The following is a 21,156-nucleotide window of genomic DNA, read 5'->3' on the forward strand; positions in this document are numbered from 1 at the left end:
ACTTACAGTCCAATTATTTCATTTGTCATATATACATTATTTCACATGTTCATAAATAAAACTGTAACTTGCTTTGAAATATTGCACACTGCCTTTTTGTCCTGCTTAAATAAAAACAATATTATAGTATGTATATATCTATATCTCAGCTTAATTACACCATCTACAACAATAGGTTCTGAGTCATAAGAAAGGAGGATTTTAATGATAATTAAGCACACTGTTACAAACAAGTGAAGAACTAGAAAAAACATTAAAAGATTTCCACAAAGACAAAACGTTCTGAGTCATAAGAATGGAGGATTTTAATGATAATTAAACACACTGTTACAATCACGTGAAGACATTAAAAAAAAAACATTATAAGATCTCCACAAAGACACTGGAAATATGTTGAAGTAGTATTTCACCATATTCAATGTTGTAGCATTTACATTCTATAAACGGCAAAAATATATATTTTTACTTACAAAAACGTAATTAATTGTTAATCTCCACGTATTTTCAATGCTTTTTACTCAAAAATATCACATTCAATAACAACTCGATCGGGATACGAACCCGTTCTTTTGGGGAATCAGAAATAAATAAATAAATGAACGGACCCGGAGAGAATGCTTCGATCCTATTGGCTTGCTGGACTCGTCCAGTATTCTCGACTGGCCCCCGCGTGGCAGGCGAGAATTCTACCACTGAACCACCAATGCGTGCCACGTGCAAGAAGAGAAGAGAAACCGCCAAAGAGAGACCACCAAGCACCACCGAGCTGTTGCTAAAGGGTCAACAGAGAAGAATGGTCGAAAATTGGAATGGGGCTTCTATCCTGCACAGGTCGCGATCTATTCACGTCTAAAGAATGCTTGGCGAGCTACAATGGCTGGTGGGAATCAAGGATGTTCCACCGAAAAGGAAGTGGTTTTAAATCTACTCTGTCGCAGGGCACTTGTGCGCCGTCAGGGGGAATTAGCTCAAATGGTAGAGCGCTCGCTTAGCATGCGAGAGGTAGCGGGATCGATGCCCGCATTCTCCAGTGGCTCGGGCTGGGTGATGCAGCTACAAATGGTCGAAGGAGAACTAAAGCTGCGAAATTTTTCTAAGTCCTTTCTGGTTAACCATGGGTTAGATTTTCTTTTTGGTTAACCATGGGTCTTAGATCCGTAGGCTGCGCACCATTGACTGAAGCCTCAAAGGGGGTGTTTAAGGCTGGTTATGGGCTTAAGGGTGGACCGGTGCTTAAGTGTGATATTTTCTAGGGGGGCGTGTCCCCTGGAAGGGGGTCCCAGGCCAGGGAGAGCCCCGGGGAAGGTGCACTTTGGTGGTCTGGATGGATGGGCTGCCTTATATACAGCCAAGGACTTGTTGTGCGTGCATTGGTTGTTCAGTGGTAGAATTCTCGCCTGCCTGCCACGCGGGGGGAGGCCCGGGTTGGTTTCCCGGCCAATGCAGATGGCTCTACTCTCGGTCCTTCTTCGGCTCAGACCAAGACCGAAGCAATACAAAAGATCAAGCATGCGAGAGGTAGCGGGATCGATGCCCGCATTCTCCAGTGGCTTGGGCTGTGTAAGACTTCCTTTTCATCACGGCACACAGCAGCTTGTGCTATTTCGAGGAGTACTGCGTCTTTGGCATAGACGACTTTCTGGCCATGCCGAACGCGAAAAGTCTGCGCCCAACGTGGGGCTCGAACCCACGACCCTGAGATTAAGAGTCTCATGCTCTACCGACTGAGCTAGCCGGGCTTTTGCATCCTGCAGGGATGCCGTCAGTTCACGGCAGAGCCGAGCACGAGACAAACGGCCAACCTCCTGTCTGCCCGTAGGTTGAACGGTGAATCCTTGAGCCCCTTCAGCACCATGCGCAGTCTCTGTGGCGCAATTGGTTAGCGCGTTCGGCTGTTAACCGAAAGGTTGGTGGTTCAAGCCCACCCAGGGACGAAAGTGCCTCTTTTCTGCGAGACGGTTACCAGCCAACAGCGTGTTTCAGAAGGATGTCCTCATCCTCACCTGAACATAGTTCTTCTTCTTCAGGGCACAATGTCTAAAAATGGCCAGTACGGGGATCGAACCCGCGACCTTGGCGTTATTAGCACCACGCTCTAACCAACTGAGCTAACCGGCCACAATCGACAAGTCCTGCCTCTCTTGGCAACAGTCATTCCCCCAAGGACTGAGCAGGTCCCCGTGTAGCAGTCGACTGGCAACTCCTTTTATGGATTCTACACGTCCCCGGGGTTCAATTCCCCGACGGGGAGAGGTTGGCTGTCCTTTTATCTTATGACAAGCTCCTCGTTAGTATAGTGGATAGTATCCCCGCCTGTCACGCGGGAGACCGGGGTTCAATTCCCCGACGGGGAGACGATGGCTGTCCTTTTATCTTTCTTCGGCCCTGGGCTGAGTCGAACAAAGGCCAAGAGGAGAGCCAGCTGCATTGGCCGGGAATCGAACCCGGGCCTCCCGCGCGGCCGTCGAGAAAAGTTTACCTAAACCGACCTAAGCGCCTTTTAACATGCATTTCAATGATAGTGCAGTGTGAATGTAATATTCTTTTGGCCACTCTTCCGGTTGTGGCGCTGTTCCGACTTTTTCTATAGACCCGCGGTCCTCAAATTTTGTTTTGACTGCAGGCAAACCTCTAGCGGGAGACGGTCATAGACAAGTCACCGGAGAATCGCCAGATATCACAAAAGACGGTACAAGTGACCAGATCATCGCTACATTTTCGCGTTTATTCACTTCAGTGTTCATTTTCATTCGTCAAAGGTAAGACACGTTGCTTTATTTTCATAAAAGTTAGACTGCTTTGTGATAACATTAGTTCGCTGCTAATTCGCTTGGTTGATGCGATAGAACTGCCCGGAATTAAGTTTGGGGTAATTATGGGCTAAATAATGAATGAACATCATGCTATTTCTTGATATTGTGTGTGGTTTTTAGGTTGTTGGTTAATTTTATATATTCGTCAGCGCGGTATTGACAGTAATGTCGTGTCAGCAGTTGCCTAGCATCACTCGCAGTCGCAGGGTAACGCAGAAGATTTGTGGTGAAATAACACGTCAAAGTATTAATGGACATGATCGTTTTATAAAGTCATGTGTACAGCTTTCATGTCCTGACGTTAAATAGTCTTGTCAGTTCATTTCTGACAGGGTTGTAATGTTGTGTTGATAAGTTAGCTACCTATACCTCAGCATTGCTAGCTTGCTAAGAGATTGACGCTATAGGCTTGTGTTTAAATAACGTAATAATGCATGAACATGATTGTGTTTTATATTTATGTGTACGGTTTTCATGTTCTGATGTTAACTCATCCTTACACCATGGATTTGACTTGTAATGTGTTGATAACTCGTCAGAATCACTGGCTTGGTAAGAGCTATTGGCTTAATGCATTGCACTAACTGACAGCTGGACTACTAAGGGATTGATACGAGCTCTCTTTTACAATATACAATATAACATACATTTAATGTACAAATTACGTTGTAAATACTATACTAGAACCACAGTAGACTTTCAAACAATCAACTGAAGTCTGTCTACAGTGTTAATCAAATGTAATTTAATTTCCCCTCAGTCTTTGATCTATGCAACACCTCTCCTGCCCCCCTCTCTTCCTTCTCCCATCTTGCTCTCTCTCTCTCACACACACACACACACACACACACACACACACACACACACACACACACACACACACACAGCACTTCTTCTGCCCAGGCTCACAGAATGTGAAAGAACACACAGACGCACGCACGCACACATACACTTAGTTACACTCACAAACACGCCAGGACACACACACACACACACACACACGCACACACACGCACACGGTCACACACACAAACTCTCTTTCTCACTCATTCTCACACACAGTCCACTTGTTGTAGACCAGATAGTGTTTGGTTTGGTTAGACTTTCCTTCTCCGTCCACTACAGAAGAGAGAGTGTTTGGTGGCTGTTCAGTTGAGTATCTGACCTCCTTCCTGCTCTCATCTCCTTCCTCTGTTTCAGCAAACCAAGAGAAAGCTGGATGTCGCCAATAAACGCCAGGACCTGCTGTATGACAAGCTGAGGGAACAGAGTGTGAGTAAAACCTCTGTGTGTGTGTGTGTGTGTGTGTGTGTGTATGCTGTGAGATGGTGTGTGTGTTTAGATAGGAGTATCTCCCTGTGGTGTGTGTGAAGCCTATTCTCCCTCCTATCTCCCCTCAGCTCTCTCCAGTCATCATGTGTGGGTTGCACAACATGGCGCGCAGAAAACAGATGTGGACACACACGCTAGGACACACACACACTCATGCCTGCACGCACAGCACTTCTTCTGAGTAGAAGTACGAGTATCTACTTAAAACACTGTGTGTGCGTGCCTGCGTGCGTACGTCTGTGTGTGTGTGTGTGCGTGCGTCTGTGTGTGCCTGCCTATGTCTGTGCGTGCCTGCCTATGTCTGTGCGTGCCTGCGTGCGTGCTTCTGTGTGTGCCTGCCTGCCTGTGTACCTCTCTCTGTGTGTGTGTGTGTGAGCGTGCGTCTGTGTGTGCTTGCCTGTGTCTGTGCATGCCTGCCTGCCTGCGTACCTCTGTGTGTGCGTGCGTGCGTCTGTGCCTGCCTGCGTGTGTACGTCTGTCTGTGTGTGCGTGTGTACGTCTGTCCGTGCATGGGTGCATGTTGTTTGTATGTATCTGCCTGAATCTGTGCCTGCCTGCCTGCGTATGCCTGTGTGTATGCGTGCGTACGGTCGCTGTGTGCGTCTGTGTGTGTGTCTGCCTGAATCTGTGCGTGCCTGCCTGCCTGCGTATGCCTGTGTGTATGCGTGCGTCCGTCTGTGTGGATGTGTGCCTCTGTGTGTGTGTGCCTGCCTGCGTGCCTGCCTGCCTGCTAATCAAATGTGTTCATTTCAGTCACATAAAAATAATAACTGGTTTATTTTACTGTCCCCTAGGCTCCAGCCTTACCAGGTGTAAAGAGTTTGGCAGTGCCAAGAAGAGAGTGGATGGCCACTGAATTGTTCCAGGCCCAGGGCTGACAGGGGTAGTACAGTGGCTCTGTCCACACCTCTGACAGAAGACTCCAGAAAATTGTGGGAGGCATCTAGGAGAAGCAGCAGCACCAGCCAGAACAGAAGAGAAGATGGACAAAGACCTGTCTTGCCTGTGGACAGCCCAAGTCTGAATTTGAAACTGATGGATCCACTTCTGTTGAGCTGAATATAGCTGTAAAGTTTTTTCTTTCTTTTTTTTCTTTTACTTAATTGTTTTACTTACTTTAACATTAATGCATGACCAGAAACACCAGTTTTCTACTTGTCATATTAACCAGCACTGTATCTATCACTATATACTCCCCCTCCCTATGTATGTACTGTGTCATTGTCATATCTAATTGTTGTCTTAAATTATCCATATTATTTCTAAAACTTACAGTCCAATTATTTCATTTGTCATATATACATTATTTCACATGTTCATAAATAAAACTGTAACTTGCTTTGAAATATTGCACACTGCCTTTTTGTCCTGCTTAAATAAAAACAATATTATAGTATGTATATATCTATATCTCAGCTTAATTACACCATCTACAACAATAGGTTCTGAGTCATAAGAAAGGAGGATTTTAATGATAATTAAGCACACTGTTACAAACAAGTGAAGAACTAGAAAAAACATTAAAAGATTTCCACAAAGACAAAACGTTCTGAGTCATAAGAATGGAGGATTTTAATGATAATTAAACACACTGTTACAATCACGTGAAGACATTAAAAAAAAAACATTATAAGATCTCCACAAAGACACTGGAAATATGTTGAAGTAGTATTTCACCATATTCAATGTTGTAGCATTTACATTCTATAAACGGCAAAAATATATATTTTTACTTACAAAAACGTAATTAATTGTTAATCTCCACGTATTTTCAATGCTTTTTACTCAAAAATATCACATTCAATAACAACTCGATCGGGATACGAACCCGTTCTTTTGGGGAATCAGAAATAAATAAATAAATGAACGGACCCGGAGAGAATGCTTCGATCCTATTGGCTTGCTGGACTCGTCCAGTATTCTCGACTGGCCCCCGCGTGGCAGGCGAGAATTCTACCACTGAACCACCAATGCGTGCCACGTGCAAGAAGAGAAGAGAAACCGCCAAAGAGAGACCACCAAGCACCACCGAGCTGTTGCTAAAGGGTCAACAGAGAAGAATGGTCGAAAATTGGAATGGGGCTTCTATCCTGCACAGGTCGCGATCTATTCACGTCTAAAGAATGCTTGGCGAGCTACAATGGCTGGTGGGAATCAAGGATGTTCCACCGAAAAGGAAGTGGTTTTAAATCTACTCTGTCGCAGGGCACTTGTGCGCCGTCAGGGGGAATTAGCTCAAATGGTAGAGCGCTCGCTTAGCATGCGAGAGGTAGCGGGATCGATGCCCGCATTCTCCAGTGGCTCGGGCTGGGTGATGCAGCTACAAATGGTCGAAGGAGAACTAAAGCTGCGAAATTTTTCTAAGTCCTTTCTGGTTAACCATGGGTTAGATTTTCTTTTTGGTTAACCATGGGTCTTAGATCCGTAGGCTGCGCACCATTGACTGAAGCCTCAAAGGGGGTGTTTAAGGCTGGTTATGGGCTTAAGGGTGGACCGGTGCTTAAGTGTGATATTTTCTAGGGGGGCGTGTCCCCTGGAAGGGGGTCCCAGGCCAGGGAGAGCCCCGGGGAAGGTGCACTTTGGTGGTCTGGATGGATGGGCTGCCTTATATACAGCCAAGGACTTGTTGTGCGTGCATTGGTTGTTCAGTGGTAGAATTCTCGCCTGCCTGCCACGCGGGGGGAGGCCCGGGTTGGTTTCCCGGCCAATGCAGATGGCTCTACTCTCGGTCCTTCTTCGGCTCAGACCAAGACCGAAGCAATACAAAAGATCAAGCATGCGAGAGGTAGCGGGATCGATGCCCGCATTCTCCAGTGGCTTGGGCTGTGTAAGACTTCCTTTTCATCACGGCACACAGCAGCTTGTGCTATTTCGAGGAGTACTGCGTCTTTGGCATAGACGACTTTCTGGCCATGCCGAACGCGAAAAGTCTGCGCCCAACGTGGGGCTCGAACCCACGACCCTGAGATTAAGAGTCTCATGCTCTACCGACTGAGCTAGCCGGGCTTTTGCATCCTGCAGGGATGCCGTCAGTTCACGGCAGAGCCGAGCACGAGACAAACGGCCAACCTCCTGTCTGCCCGTAGGTTGAACGGTGAATCCTTGAGCCCCTTCAGCACCATGCGCAGTCTCTGTGGCGCAATTGGTTAGCGCGTTCGGCTGTTAACCGAAAGGTTGGTGGTTCAAGCCCACCCAGGGACGAAAGTGCCTCTTTTCTGCGAGACGGTTACCAGCCAACAGCGTGTTTCAGAAGGATGTCCTCATCCTCACCTGAACATAGTTCTTCTTCTTCAGGGCACAATGTCTAAAAATGGCCAGTACGGGGATCGAACCCGCGACCTTGGCGTTATTAGCACCACGCTCTAACCAACTGAGCTAACCGGCCACAATCGACAAGTCCTGCCTCTCTTGGCAACAGTCATTCCCCCAAGGACTGAGCAGGTCCCCGTGTAGCAGTCGACTGGCAACTCCTTTTATGGATTCTACACGTCCCCGGGGTTCAATTCCCCGACGGGGAGAGGTTGGCTGTCCTTTTATCTTATGACAAGCTCCTCGTTAGTATAGTGGATAGTATCCCCGCCTGTCACGCGGGAGACCGGGGTTCAATTCCCCGACGGGGAGACGATGGCTGTCCTTTTATCTTTCTTCGGCCCTGGGCTGAGTCGAACAAAGGCCAAGAGGAGAGCCAGCTGCATTGGCCGGGAATCGAACCCGGGCCTCCCGCGTGGCAGGCGAGAATTCTACCACTGAACCACCAATGCGTGCCACGTGCAAGAAGAGAAGAGAAACCTCCAAAGAGAGACCACCAAGCACCACCGAGCTGTTGCTAAAGGGTCAACAGAGAAGAATGGTCGAAAATTGGAATGGGGCTTCTATCCTGCACAGGTCGCGATCTATTCACGTCTAAAGAATGCTTGGCGAGCTACAATGGCTGGTGGGAATCAAGGATGTTCCACCGAAAAGGAAGTGGTTTTAAATCTACTCTGTCGCAGGGCACTTGTGCGCCGTCAGGGGGAATTAGCTCAAATGGTAGAGCGCTCGCTTAGCATGCGAGAGGTAGCGGGATCGATGCCCGCATTCTCCAGTGGCTCGGGCTGGGTGATGCAGCTACAAATGGTCGAAGGAGAACTAAAGCTGCGAAATTTTTCTAAGTCCTTTCTGGTTAACCATGGGTTAGATTTTCTTTTTGGTTAACCATGGGTCTTAGATCCGTAGGCTGCGCACCATTGACTGAAGCCTCAAAGGGGGTGTTTAAGGCTGGTTATGGGCTTAAGGGTGGACCGGTGCTTAAGTGTGATATTTTCTAGGGGGGCGTGTCCCCTGGAAGGGGGTCCCAGGCCAGGGAGAGCCCCGGGGAAGGTGCACTTTGGTGGTCTGGATGGATGGGCTGCCTTATATACAGCCAAGGACTTGTTGTGCGTGCATTGGTTGTTCAGTGGTAGAATTCTCGCCTGCCTGCCACGCGGGGGGAGGCCCGGGTTGGTTTCCCGGCCAATGCAGATGGCTCTACTCTCGGTCCTTCTTCGGCTCAGACCAAGACCGAAGCAATACAAAAGATCAAGCATGCGAGAGGTAGCGGGATCGATGCCCGCATTCTCCAGTGGCTTGGGCTGTGTAAGACTTCCTTTTCATCACGGCACACAGCAGCTTGTGCTATTTCGAGGAGTACTGCGTCTTTGGCATAGACGACTTTCTGGCCATGCCGAACGCGAAAAGTCTGCGCCCAACGTGGGGCTCGAACCCACGACCCTGAGATTAAGAGTCTCATGCTCTACCGACTGAGCTAGCCGGGCTTTTGCATCCTGCAGGGATGCCGTCAGTTCACGGCAGAGCCGAGCACGAGACAAACGGCCAACCTCCTGTCTGCCCGTAGGTTGAACGGTGAATCCTTGAGCCCCTTCAGCACCATGCGCAGTCTCTGTGGCGCAATTGGTTAGCGCGTTCGGCTGTTAACCGAAAGGTTGGTGGTTCAAGCCCACCCAGGGACGAAAGTGCCTCTTTTCTGCGAGACGGTTACCAGCCAACAGCGTGTTTCAGAAGGATGTCCTCATCCTCACCTGAACATAGTTCTTCTTCTTCAGGGCACAATGTCTAAAAATGGCCAGTACGGGGATCGAACCCGCGACCTTGGCGTTATTAGCACCACGCTCTAACCAACTGAGCTAACCGGCCACAATCGACAAGTCCTGCCTCTCTTGGCAACAGTCATTCCCCCAAGGACTGAGCAGGTCCCCGTGTAGCAGTCGACTGGCAACTCCTTTTATGGATTCTACACGTCCCCGGGGTTCAATTCCCCGACGGGGAGAGGTTGGCTGTCCTTTTATCTTATGACAAGCTCCTCGTTAGTATAGTGGATAGTATCCCCGCCTGTCACGCGGGAGACCGGGGTTCAATTCCCCGACGGGGAGACGATGGCTGTCCTTTTATCTTTCTTCGGCCCTGGGCTGAGTCGAACAAAGGCCAAGAGGAGAGCCAGCTGCATTGGCCGGGAATCGAACCCGGGCCTCCCGCGCGGCCGTCGAGAAAAGTTTACCTAAACCGACCTAAACGCCTTTTAACATGCATTTCAATGATAGTGCAGTGTGAATGTCATATTCTTTAGGCCACTCTTCCGGTTGTGGCGCTGTTCCGACTTTTTCTATAGACCCGCGGTCCTCAAATTTTGTTTTGACTTCAGGCAAACCTCTAGCGGGAGACGGTCATAGACAAGTCACCGGAGAATCGCCAGATATCACAAAAGACGGTACAAGTGACCAGATCATCGCTACATTTTCGCGTTTATTCACTTCAGTGTTCATTTTCATTCGTCAAAGGTAAGACACGTTGCTTTATTTTCATAAAAGTTAGACTGCTTTGTGATAACATTAGTTCGCTGCTAATTCGCTTGGTTGATGCGATAGAACTGCCCGGAATTAAGTTTGGGGTAATTATGGGCTAAATAATGAATGAACATCATGCTATTTCTTGATATTGTGTGTGGTTTTTAGGTTGTTGCTTAATTTTATATATTCGTCAGCGCGGTATTGACAGTAATGTCGTGTCAGCAGTTGCCTAGCATCACTCGCAGCCGCAGGGTAACGCTGAAGATTTGTGGTGAAATAACACGTCAAAGTATTAATGGACATGATCGTTTTATAAAGTCATGTGTACAGCTTTCATGTCCTGACGTTAAATAGTCTTGTCAGTTCGTTTCTGACAGGGTTGTAATGTTGTGTTGATAAGTTAGCTACCTATACCTCAGCATTGCTAGCTTGCTAAGAGATTGACGCTATAGGCTTGTGTTTAAATAACGTAATAATGCATGAACATGATTGTGTTTTATATTTATGTGTACGGTTTTCATGTTGTGATGTTAACTCATCCTTACACCATGGATTTGACTTGTAATGTGTTGATAACTCGTCAGAATCACTGGCTTGGTAAGAGCTATTGGCTTAATGCATTGCACTAACTAACAGCTGGACTACTAAGGGATTGATACGAGCTCTCTTTTACAATATACAATATAACATACATTTAATGTACAAATTACGTTGTAAATACTATACTAGAACCACAGTAGACTTTCAAACAATCAACTGAAGTCTGTCTACAGTGTTAATCAAATGTAACTTAATTTCCCCTCAGTCTTTGATCTATGCAACACCTCTCCTGCCCCCCTCTCTTCCTTCTCCCATCTTGCTCTCTCTCTCACACACACACACACACACACACACACACACACACACACACACACACACACACACACACACACACACACACACACACACACACAGCACTTCTTCTGCCCAGGCTCACAGAATGTGAAAGAACACACAGACGCACGCACGCACGCACACATACACTTACACTCACAAACACGCCAGGACACACACACACACACACACACACACACACACGCACACACACGCACACGGTCACACACACAAACTCTCTTTCTCACTCATTCTCACACACAGTCCACTTGTTGTAGACCAGATAGTGTTTGGTTTGGTTAGACTTTCCTTCTCCGTCCACTACAGAAGAGAGAGTGTTTGGTGGCTGTTCAGTTGAGTATCTGACCTCCTTCCTGCTCTCATCTCCTTCCTCTGTTTCAGCAAACCAAGAGAAAGCTGGATGTCGCCAATAAACGCCAGGACCTGCTGTATGACAAGCTGAGGGAACAGAGTGTGAGTAAAACCTCTGTGTGTGTGTGTGTGTGTGTGTGTATGCTGTGAGATGGTGTGTGTGTTTAGATAGGAGTATCTCCCTGTGGTGTGTGTGAAGCCTATTCTCCCTCCTATCTCCCCTCAGCTCTCTCCAGTCATCATGTGTGGGTTGCACAACATGGCGCGCAGAAAACACATGTGGACACACACGCTAGGACACACACACACTCATGCCTGCACACACAGCACTTCTTCTGAGTAGAAGTACGAGTATCTACTTAAAACACTGTGTGTGCGTGCCTGCGTGCGTACGTCTGTGCGTGTGTGCATGCATGCGTCTGTGTGTGCCTGCCTGCGTCTGTGTGTGCCTGCCTGCCTGGGTGCGTACATCTGTGTGAGTGTGTGTGCGCGTGCGTGCGTCTGTGAGTGCGTATGTCTGTACGTGCCGGCCCGCCTACGTCTGCCCACGTGCCTGCCTGCTTGCCTGCCTGCGTGCGTGCTTCTGTGTGTGCCTGCCTGCCTGTGTGTGTGTGCGTGCGTCTGTGTGTGCCTGCCTACGTCTGTGCGTGCCTGCGTGCTTCTGTGTGTGCCTGCCTGCCTGTGTACCTCTCTGTGTGTGTGTGTGTGTGAGCGTGCGTCTGTGTGTGCTTGCCTGTGTCTGTGCATGCCTGCCTGCCTGCGTACCTCTGTGTGTGCGTGCGTGCGTCTGTGCCTGCCTGCGTGCGTACGTCTGTCTGTGTGTGCGTGTGTACGTCTGTCCGTGCATGGGTGCGTGTTGTTTGTATGTATCTGCCTGAATCTGTGCCTGCCTGCCTGCGTATGCCTGTGTGTATGCGTGCGTACGGTCGCTGTGTGCGTCTGTGTGTGTGTCTGCCTGAATCTGTGCGTGCCTGCCTGCCTGCGTATGCCTGTGTGTATGCATGCGTCCGTCTGTGTGGATGTGTGCGTCTGTGTGTGTGTGCCTGCCTGCGTGTGTCTGCGTGCCTGCCTGCCTGCTAATCAAATGTGTTCATTTCAGTCACATAAAAATAATAACTGGTTTATTTTACTGTCCCCTAGGCTCCAGCCTTACCAGGTGTAAAGAGTTTGGCAGTGCCAAGAAGAGAGTGGATGGCCACTGAATTGTTCCAGGCCCAGGGCTGACAGGGGCAGTACAGTGGCTCTGTCCACACCTCTGACAGAAGACTCCATTAAGAAAATTGTGGGAGGCATCTAGGAGAAGCAGCAGCACCAGCCAGAACAGAAGAGAAGACGGACAAAGACCTGTCTTGCCTGTGGACAGCCCAAGTCTGAATTTGAAACTGATGGATCCACTTCTGTTGAGCTGAATATAGCTGTAAAGTTTTTTCTTTCACTTAATTGTTTTACTTACTTTAACATTAATGCATGACCAGAAACACCAGTTTTCTACTTGTCATATTAACCAGCACTGTATCTATCACTATATACTCCCCCTCCCTATGTATGTACTGTGTCATTGTCATATCTAATTGTTGTCTTAAATTATCCATATTATTTTAACTTATTTTAACTAAAACTTACAGTCCAATTATTTCATTTGTCATATATACATTATTTCACATGTTCATAAATAAAACTGTAACTTTCTTTGAAATATTGCACACTGCCTTTTTGTCCTGCTTAAATAAAAACGATATTATAGTATGTATATATCTATATCTCAGCTTAATTACACCATCTACAACAATAGGTTCTGAGTCATAAGAAAGGAGGATTTTAATGATAATTAAGCACACTGTTACAAACAAGTGAAGAACTAGAAAAAACATTAAAAGATTTCCACAAAGACAAAACGTTCTGAGTCATAAGAATGGAGGATTTTAATGATAAACACACTGTTACAATCACGTGAAGACATTAAAAAAAAAACATTATAAGATCTCCACAAAGACACTGGAAATATGTTGAAGTAGTATTTCACCATATTCAATGTTGTAGCATTTACATTCTATAAACGGCAAAAATATATATTTTTACTTACAAAAACGTAATTTATTGTTAATCTCCACGTATTTTCAATGCTTTTTACTCAAAAATATCACATTCAATAACAACTCGATCGGGATACGAACCCGTTCTTTTGGGGAATCGGAAATAAATAAATAAATGAACGGACCCGGAGAGAATGCTTCGATCCTATTGGCTTGCTGGACTCGTCCAGTATTCTCGACTGGCCCCCGCGTGGCAGGCGAGAATTCTACCACTGAACCACCAATGCGTGCCACGTGCAAGAAGAGAAGAGAAACCGCCAAAGAGAGACCACCAAGCACCACCGAGCTGTTGCTAAAGGGTCAACAGAGAAGAATGGTCGAAAATTGGAATGGGGCTTCTATCCTGCACAGGTCGCGATCTATTCACGTCTAAAGAATGCTTGGCGAGCTACAATGGCTGGTGGGAATCAAGGATGTTCCACCGAAAAGGAAGTGGTTTTAAATCTACTCTGTCGCAGGGCACTTGTGCGCCGTCAGGGGGAATTAGCTCAAATGGTAGAGCGCTCGCTTAGCATGCGAGAGGTAGCGGGATCGATGCCCGCATTCTCCAGTGGCTCGGGCTGGGTGATGCAGCTACAAATGGTCGAAGGAGAACTAAAGCTGCGAAATTTTTCTAAGTCCTTTCTGGTTAACCATGGGTTAGATTTTCTTTTTGGTTAACCATGGGTCTTAGATCCGTAGGCTGCGCACCATTGACTGAAGCCTCAAAGGGGGTGTTTAAGGCTGGTTATGGGCTTAAGGGTGGACCGGTGCTTAAGTGTGATATTTTCTAGGGGGGCGTGTCCCCTGGAAGGGGGTCCCAGGCCAGGGAGAGCCCCGGGGAAGGTGCACTTTGGTGGTCTGGATGGATGGGCTGCCTTATATACAGCCAAGGACTTGTTGTGCGTGCATTGGTTGTTCAGTGGTAGAATTCTCGCCTGCCTGCCACGCGGGGGGAGGCCCGGGTTGGTTTCCCGGCCAATGCAGATGGCTCTACTCTCGGTCCTTCTTCGGCTCAGACCAAGACCGAAGCAATACAAAAGATCAAGCATGCGAGAGGTAGCGGGATCGATGCCCGCATTCTCCAGTGGCTTGGGCTGTGTAAGACTTCCTTTTCATCACGGCACACAGCAGCTTGTGCTATTTCGAGGAGTACTGCGTCTTTGGCATAGACGACTTTCTGGCCATGCCGAACGCGAAAAGTCTGCGCCCAACGTGGGGCTCGAACCCATGACCCTGAGATTAAGAGTCTCATGCTCTACCGACTGAGCTAGCCGGGCTTTTGCAGCCTGCAGGGATGCCGTCAGTTCACGGCAGAGCCGAGCACGAGACAAACGGCCAACCTCCTGTCTGCCCGTAGGTTGAACGGTGAATCCTTGAGCCCCTTCAGCACCATGCGCAGTCTCTGTGGCGCAATTGGTTAGCGCGTTCGGCTGTTAACCGAAAGGTTGGTGGTTCAAGCCCACCCAGGGACGAAAGTGCCTCTTTTCTGCGAGACGGTTACCAGCCAACAGCGTGTTTCAGAAGGATGTCCTCATCCTCACCTGAACATAGTTCTTCTTCTTCAGGGCACAATGTCTAAAAATGGCCAGTACGGGGATCGAACCCGCGACCTTGGCGTTATTAGCACCACGCTCTAACCAACTGAGCTAACCGGCCACAATCGACAAGTCCTGCCTCTCTTGGCAACAGTCATTCCCCCAAGGACTGAGCAGGTCCCCGTGTAGCAGTCGACTGGCAACTCCTTTTATGGATTCTACACGTCCCCGGGGTTCAATTCCCCGACGGGGAGAGGTTGGCTGTCCTTTTATCTTATGACAAGCTCCTCGTTAGTATAGTGGATAGTATCCCCGCCTGTCACGCGGGGGCCAGTCGTGTATTCCTGTAACGGATTACCGGCCAATCGGATTGAAGCATTTTCCTGGGTCCGTGCATTTGATTATTTATTTTATATTCCCCAAGATAGAGGGTTCGTATCCCCATTGAGGCGTTATCGAATGTGAAATAAATGAGTAGAAAGCATTGGAAATACTTGGGGATTAAAAAAACAATTACAACTTTCTATGTAAAATTAGTTTTTTTGTAGTTTATATCAAATGTATAGTAATGCTACTACTTTGAACATAGTACAATTACTACTCCATCAGATTGTCAGTATCTTTGGAGAAATGTAGTAATGTTGTTTAGTTCTTCTCTTGTTTGTCAAAGTGTGTTTAATATTAATATCCCCTGCAGTGCTTAAATCAACCGAACCAGCAGACTTGGATACATTCTTATGACACAGAGCCTATTGTTGTAGATGGTATAATTACGCTGAGAAAAAGCTATATGGTTTTCATTTAAGCAGGAGTAAAGGCAGTGTGTAATATTTCAAAGAAAGTTCAATTTTTATTAGTCATCATAGTTTTATTGACATTATCTGAAATAATTTGTACTTGTCTCAATATTTACACAAATGGAATACCGTGGACTGTATGTAAAGATACATGTTTTAGAAATAACATGTATCATTTAAGGCCAACAATTAAATATAACTGCTAACAATGACAAAAGAAAATGACTAACAAATAGCTATTAACAATGACAAACTTCCCTTTAAAAAGATGGAAACTTGATCAAAAGGGAGCATCTGCCTGGCTGGCCTGATGCATTGAGGTCAGTTTAACATACAGTCTTATGTGCACAGATAAAAGAAAGTCAAATATATAACTGACAAAATATACGCATCAAATTATATGTATCAATAGGACTGCATGGTTTTTACAAATGTAGTATGGTAATCATAAGATAAGCATTTCAGAAATGATATGGAACATTTTAAGGCCAGCTTTCAAATATACCTTTTCACAATGACTAAATGAAACTGACAAGCATAGACATACATCCCCTCGCTCCAATTAGTACTTTATGCGTGTGTTCAATACATGTGAATGTGCACTGTCGTCATGGTGAAGACCTCAGCATCAGGGGCAGAGCATGTGAGATTTCAATAAATACATTAAAGCTCCTTCATCAGTCTCATATTTAGACCTGGGCTGTCCACAGGCAAGACAGGTCTTTGTCTGTCTTCTCTTCTGTTCTGGCTGGTGCTGCTGCTTCCCCTAGATGCCTCCCACAATTTTCTAAATGGAGTCTTGTGTCAGACGTGTGGACAGAGCCACTGTACTGCCCCTGTCAGCCCTGGGCCTGGAACAATTCAGTGGCCATCCACTCTCTTCTTGGCACTGCCAAACTCTTTACACCTGGTTAGGCTGGAGCCTAGGGGACAGTAAAATAAACCAGTTATTATTTTTATGTGACTGAAATGAACACATTTGATTAGCAGGCAGGAAGGCACGCAGACACACGCAGGCAGGCACACACACACACAGACGCACACATCCACACAGATGCACGCACGCACGCATAAACACAGGCATACGCAGGCAGGCACGCACAGATTCAGGCAGACACATACAGACAACATGCACCCAGGCATGCACAGACACAGGCAGGCACACACAGATGCACGCATGCATACACAGATGCACTCATGCACACACAGACGTACGCACGCAGGCACGCACAGACGTAGGCAGGCACACACAGACGCACGCACGCACACACACACAGAGAGGTACACAGGCAGGCAGGCAGGCACACACAGAAGCATGCACGCACGCACGCAGGCAGGCAAGCAAGCAGGCAGGCAGGCACACACAGACGCATGCACACACGCACAGACGTACGCACGCAGGCACGCACACACAGTGCTTTAAGTAGATACTCGTACTTCTACTCAGAAGAAGTGCTGTGCGTGCAGGCATTAGTGTGTGTGTGTCCTAGCGTGTGTGTCCACATGTGTTTTCTGTGCGACATGTTGTGCAACCCACACATGATGACTGGAGAGAGCTGAGGGGAGATAGGAGGGAGAATAGGCCTCTCACACACACACCACAGGGAGATACTCCTATCTAAACACACACACACCATCTCACAGCATACACACACATTCACACAGACACAGAGGTTGTACTCACACTCTGTTCCCTCAGCTTGTCATACAGCAGCTCCTGGCATTTATTGGCGACATCCAGCTTTCTCTTGGTTTGCTGAAACAGAGGGAGGAGATGAGAGCAGGAAGGAGGTCAGATACTCAACTGAACAGCCACCAAACACTCTCTTCTGTGTGTGCGTGTGTCCTGGCGTGTTTGTGAGTGTAAGTGTATGTGTGCGTGCGTGCGTGCATGCGTGCCTGCGTCTGTGTGTTCTTTCACATTCTGTGAGCCTGGGCAGAAGAAGTGCTGTGTGTGTGTGTGTGTGTGTGTGTGAGAGAGAGAGAGAGAGCAAGATGGGAGAAGGAAGAGAGGTGTTGCATAGATCAAAGACTGAGGGGAAATTACATAACATTTGATTAACACTGTAGACAGACTTCAGTTGATTGTTTGAAAGTCTACTGTGGTTCTAGTATAGTATTTACAACGTAATTTGTACATTATATGTAGCCTATGTTATATTGTATATTGTAAAAGAGAGCTCGTATCAATCCCTTAGTAGTCCAGCTGTTAGTTGGTGCAATGCATTAAGCCAATAGCTCTTACCAAGCCAGTGATTCTGACGAGTTATCAACACATTACAAGTCAAATCCATGGTGTAAGGATGAGTTAACATCACAACATGAAAACCGTGCACATAAATATAAAATACAATCATGTTCATTCATTATTACGTTATTTAAACACAAGCCTGTAGCGTCAATCTCTTAGCAAGCTAGCAATGCTGAGGTATAGGTAGCTAACTCATCAACACAACATTACAACCCTGTCAGAAACGAACTGACAAGACTATTTAACGTCACGACATGAAGGCTGGACACATGACTATATAAAACGATCATGTCCATTCATTATTTGACGTGTCATTTCACCACAAGTCTACATCATTACCTAGCTAGCGATGCTAGCCAATTGGTGACACTAAATGAGTGTCAGTACCGTCCTTACAATATAAGATCATGTAACAACAGGAATACCATACACAATACCAATGATTGTTATTATGTTCATTCATTATTTAACACATGATTACTCCAAACTTGCCTAATGTGAGAGAGAAAATCCTGTCATCAACCAAACGAATTAGCAGCGAACACTAATGTTACCACAAAGCAGGAAATATATGGCGTTATAACTTAAATGAATCCTGTATTTTTACATTCCCCCCAAACAACGTAGCTTACCTTAAATGCATGCACATTAGCGTGAATAAAAGTAGCGAATCTCTGGTGACTTGTCCCGTCTCCTGTCAGAAGTTTGCCTGAAGTAAAATTTCAAAGACGGCGCGTCTTTAAAAAACCTCGGAACAGCGCCAAAAAGTCGTTGTGGCCAAAATAATATTACAGCCACACTTTTTAGCAGTAACATTGGAAATGCATGGGACAGCATTTAGGTCCTTTTAGCTAAATTATCCACGGCGGCCGCGCGGGAGGCCCGGGTTCGATTCCCGGCCAATGCAGATGGCTCTCCTTTTGGTCCTTCGTCGGCTCAGACCAAGACCGAAGCTATACAAAAGATCAAGCTTCTCCCCGTCGGGGAATTGAACCCCGGTCTCCCGCGTGACAGGCGGGGATACTATCCACTATACTAACGAGGATGAGTGTGTCTCAACCTGGCTGCTCTTGCACTCGATTCCCTTGTCACGTAGAAGCGGTCGGACTCCTGGTCTGGATGGGCTGCCTATAGAGTTCTATAAAGCCAAGGACTTGTTGTGCGTGCATTGGTGGTTCAGTGGTAGAATTTTCGCCTGCCACGCGGGAGGCCCGGGTTTGATTCCCGGCCAATGAATCTCGGCGGAACCTCTCTTGTCGTCACTGTTTGACTGAGATGCACGTAGAGCGGATGTTCCCAGGGTTTGATCCAAAGCAGATGGAAGGAAAATGTGGAACGCTTCACGAATTTGCGTGTCATCCTTGCGCAGGGGCCATGCTAATCTTCTCTGTATCGATCCAATTTTAGTAGGTGTACTGCCGTAGCGAGCACAAGCTGTACCTATGTTCGAGACACTCTTATACGACAACCCGGACGTGGTTGCAGGCCCTCTGGTGTCTTATTGTTCTCTGTCATAAATACGTTTGAGCCAGCACATTTGTGAAACAAAACTGTAAACTAAGAAGTCAATGGACACAGTACTCGGTAGGGTTTGCATACAACTTTTATTCAAACATTTATTTTTTATGCTTATGTACTTGAAAAAAGCAGAAATACGGTCTAGAAGAGCGGTGCGTTGCATTGTGGGTACGACTTAAATCGTGCTTTCCTGTCCGGTCATTGGTTCATAGCATAGACCAGCTCCGCCCACATGACGCCGTCCGGGCTGGAAGAATACGAGCAGCACACCAACACAGTCAGTGTACAATAGAACAATAGTTTGTTCCATTTTGTAAACGTGTTTTGTGTGTTGGTTAGTGACCCATCATTTTTGATGGAACATCTTGTGTTGAGTTTTATTTTTTTGTTGGTTTAATGGAGGTAGTTTACTTTTCACAAATAAATCCTTGAGGTTTTTATTTCTTCTGTATGCAGCAACGATTGAATGGTTTTGCAGATGGGGAGTTATCCTTTCTGGTTAACCATGGGTTAGATTTTCTTTTTGGTTAACCATGGGTCTTAGATCCGTAGGCTGCGCACCATTGACTGAAGCCTCAGAGGGGGTGTTTAAGGCTGGTTATGGGCTTAAGGGTGGACCGGTGCTTAAGTGTGATATTTTCTAGGGGGGCGTGTCCCCTGGAAGGGGGTCCCAGGCCAGGGAGAGCCTGGGGAAGGTGCACTTTGGTGGAGGTGCACTGTGAGTTGGTGTGGGTGTCCCCTGGAGTGTGTCCCAGGCTAGCTAGAGGGGGAGGTCCCCGGGGAAGGTGCACTCTGGTGGGGGACTGTCAGCCAGCTCTGGGGGGTGGGTATTAAGGTTTTCTATTCTAACCACTGCAGGCTGCACTTGAACTGGCTGAATTGTGCTGAGCGCTGCGGGCAGCAGGGGCCCGCTAAGAGGCAGAGACAAAATGCTTGCAGCACCTGGTATTCCCAGGCGGTCTCCCATCCAAGTACTAACCAGGCCCGACACTGCTTAGTTTCCAAGATCGGACAAGTTCGGGCGTGCTCAGTGTGGTATGGCCGTAAGCAATTGCTACCAGTGAAAGTCAGCTAAATGAAGCTCAGGTGTTTGGGGGCAGTGCTGGGGGCTGCCCTGGGTGTGTGTGTGACCCTTGGTGGTGCATTGAATTGCAGGCAGGCTTCTTGGGCAGAGATGGGGAGCTGTGTGTGCCTCTGGGGCTTGCAGTGACTTAATACTATACACAGGGCAGTCCTGGGAGCTCTGTGTGTGTCTGGGGGACCCTCAGTGACCTTCAACAGCAGGCAGGCTTTCGTGTGCATTGGTGGTTCAGTGGTAGAATTCTCGCCTGCCACGCGGGGGCCAGTCGAGAATACTGGACGAGTCCAGCAAGCCAATAGGATCGAAGCATTCTCTCCGGGTCCGTTCATTTATTTATTTATTTCCGATTCCCCAAAAGAACGGGTTCGTATCCCGATCGAGTTGTTATTGAATGTGATATTTTTGAGTAAAAAGCATTGAAAATACGTGGAGATTAACAATTAATTACGTTTTTGTAAGTAAAAATATATATTTTTTGCCGTTTATAGAATGTAAATGCTACAACATTGAATATGGTGAAATACTACTTCAACATATTTCCAGTGTCTTTGTGGAGATCTTATAATGTTTTTTTTTTAATGTCTTCACGTGATTGTAACAGTGTGTTTAATTATCATTAAAATCCTCCATTCTTATGACTCAGAACGTTTTGTCTTTGTGGAAATCTTTTAATGTTTTTTCTAGTTC

This window comes from Sprattus sprattus (genome assembly GCF_963457725.1).
Source record: "Sprattus sprattus genome assembly, chromosome: 1".
NCBI lineage: Eukaryota > Metazoa > Chordata > Actinopteri > Clupeiformes > Clupeidae > Sprattus > Sprattus sprattus.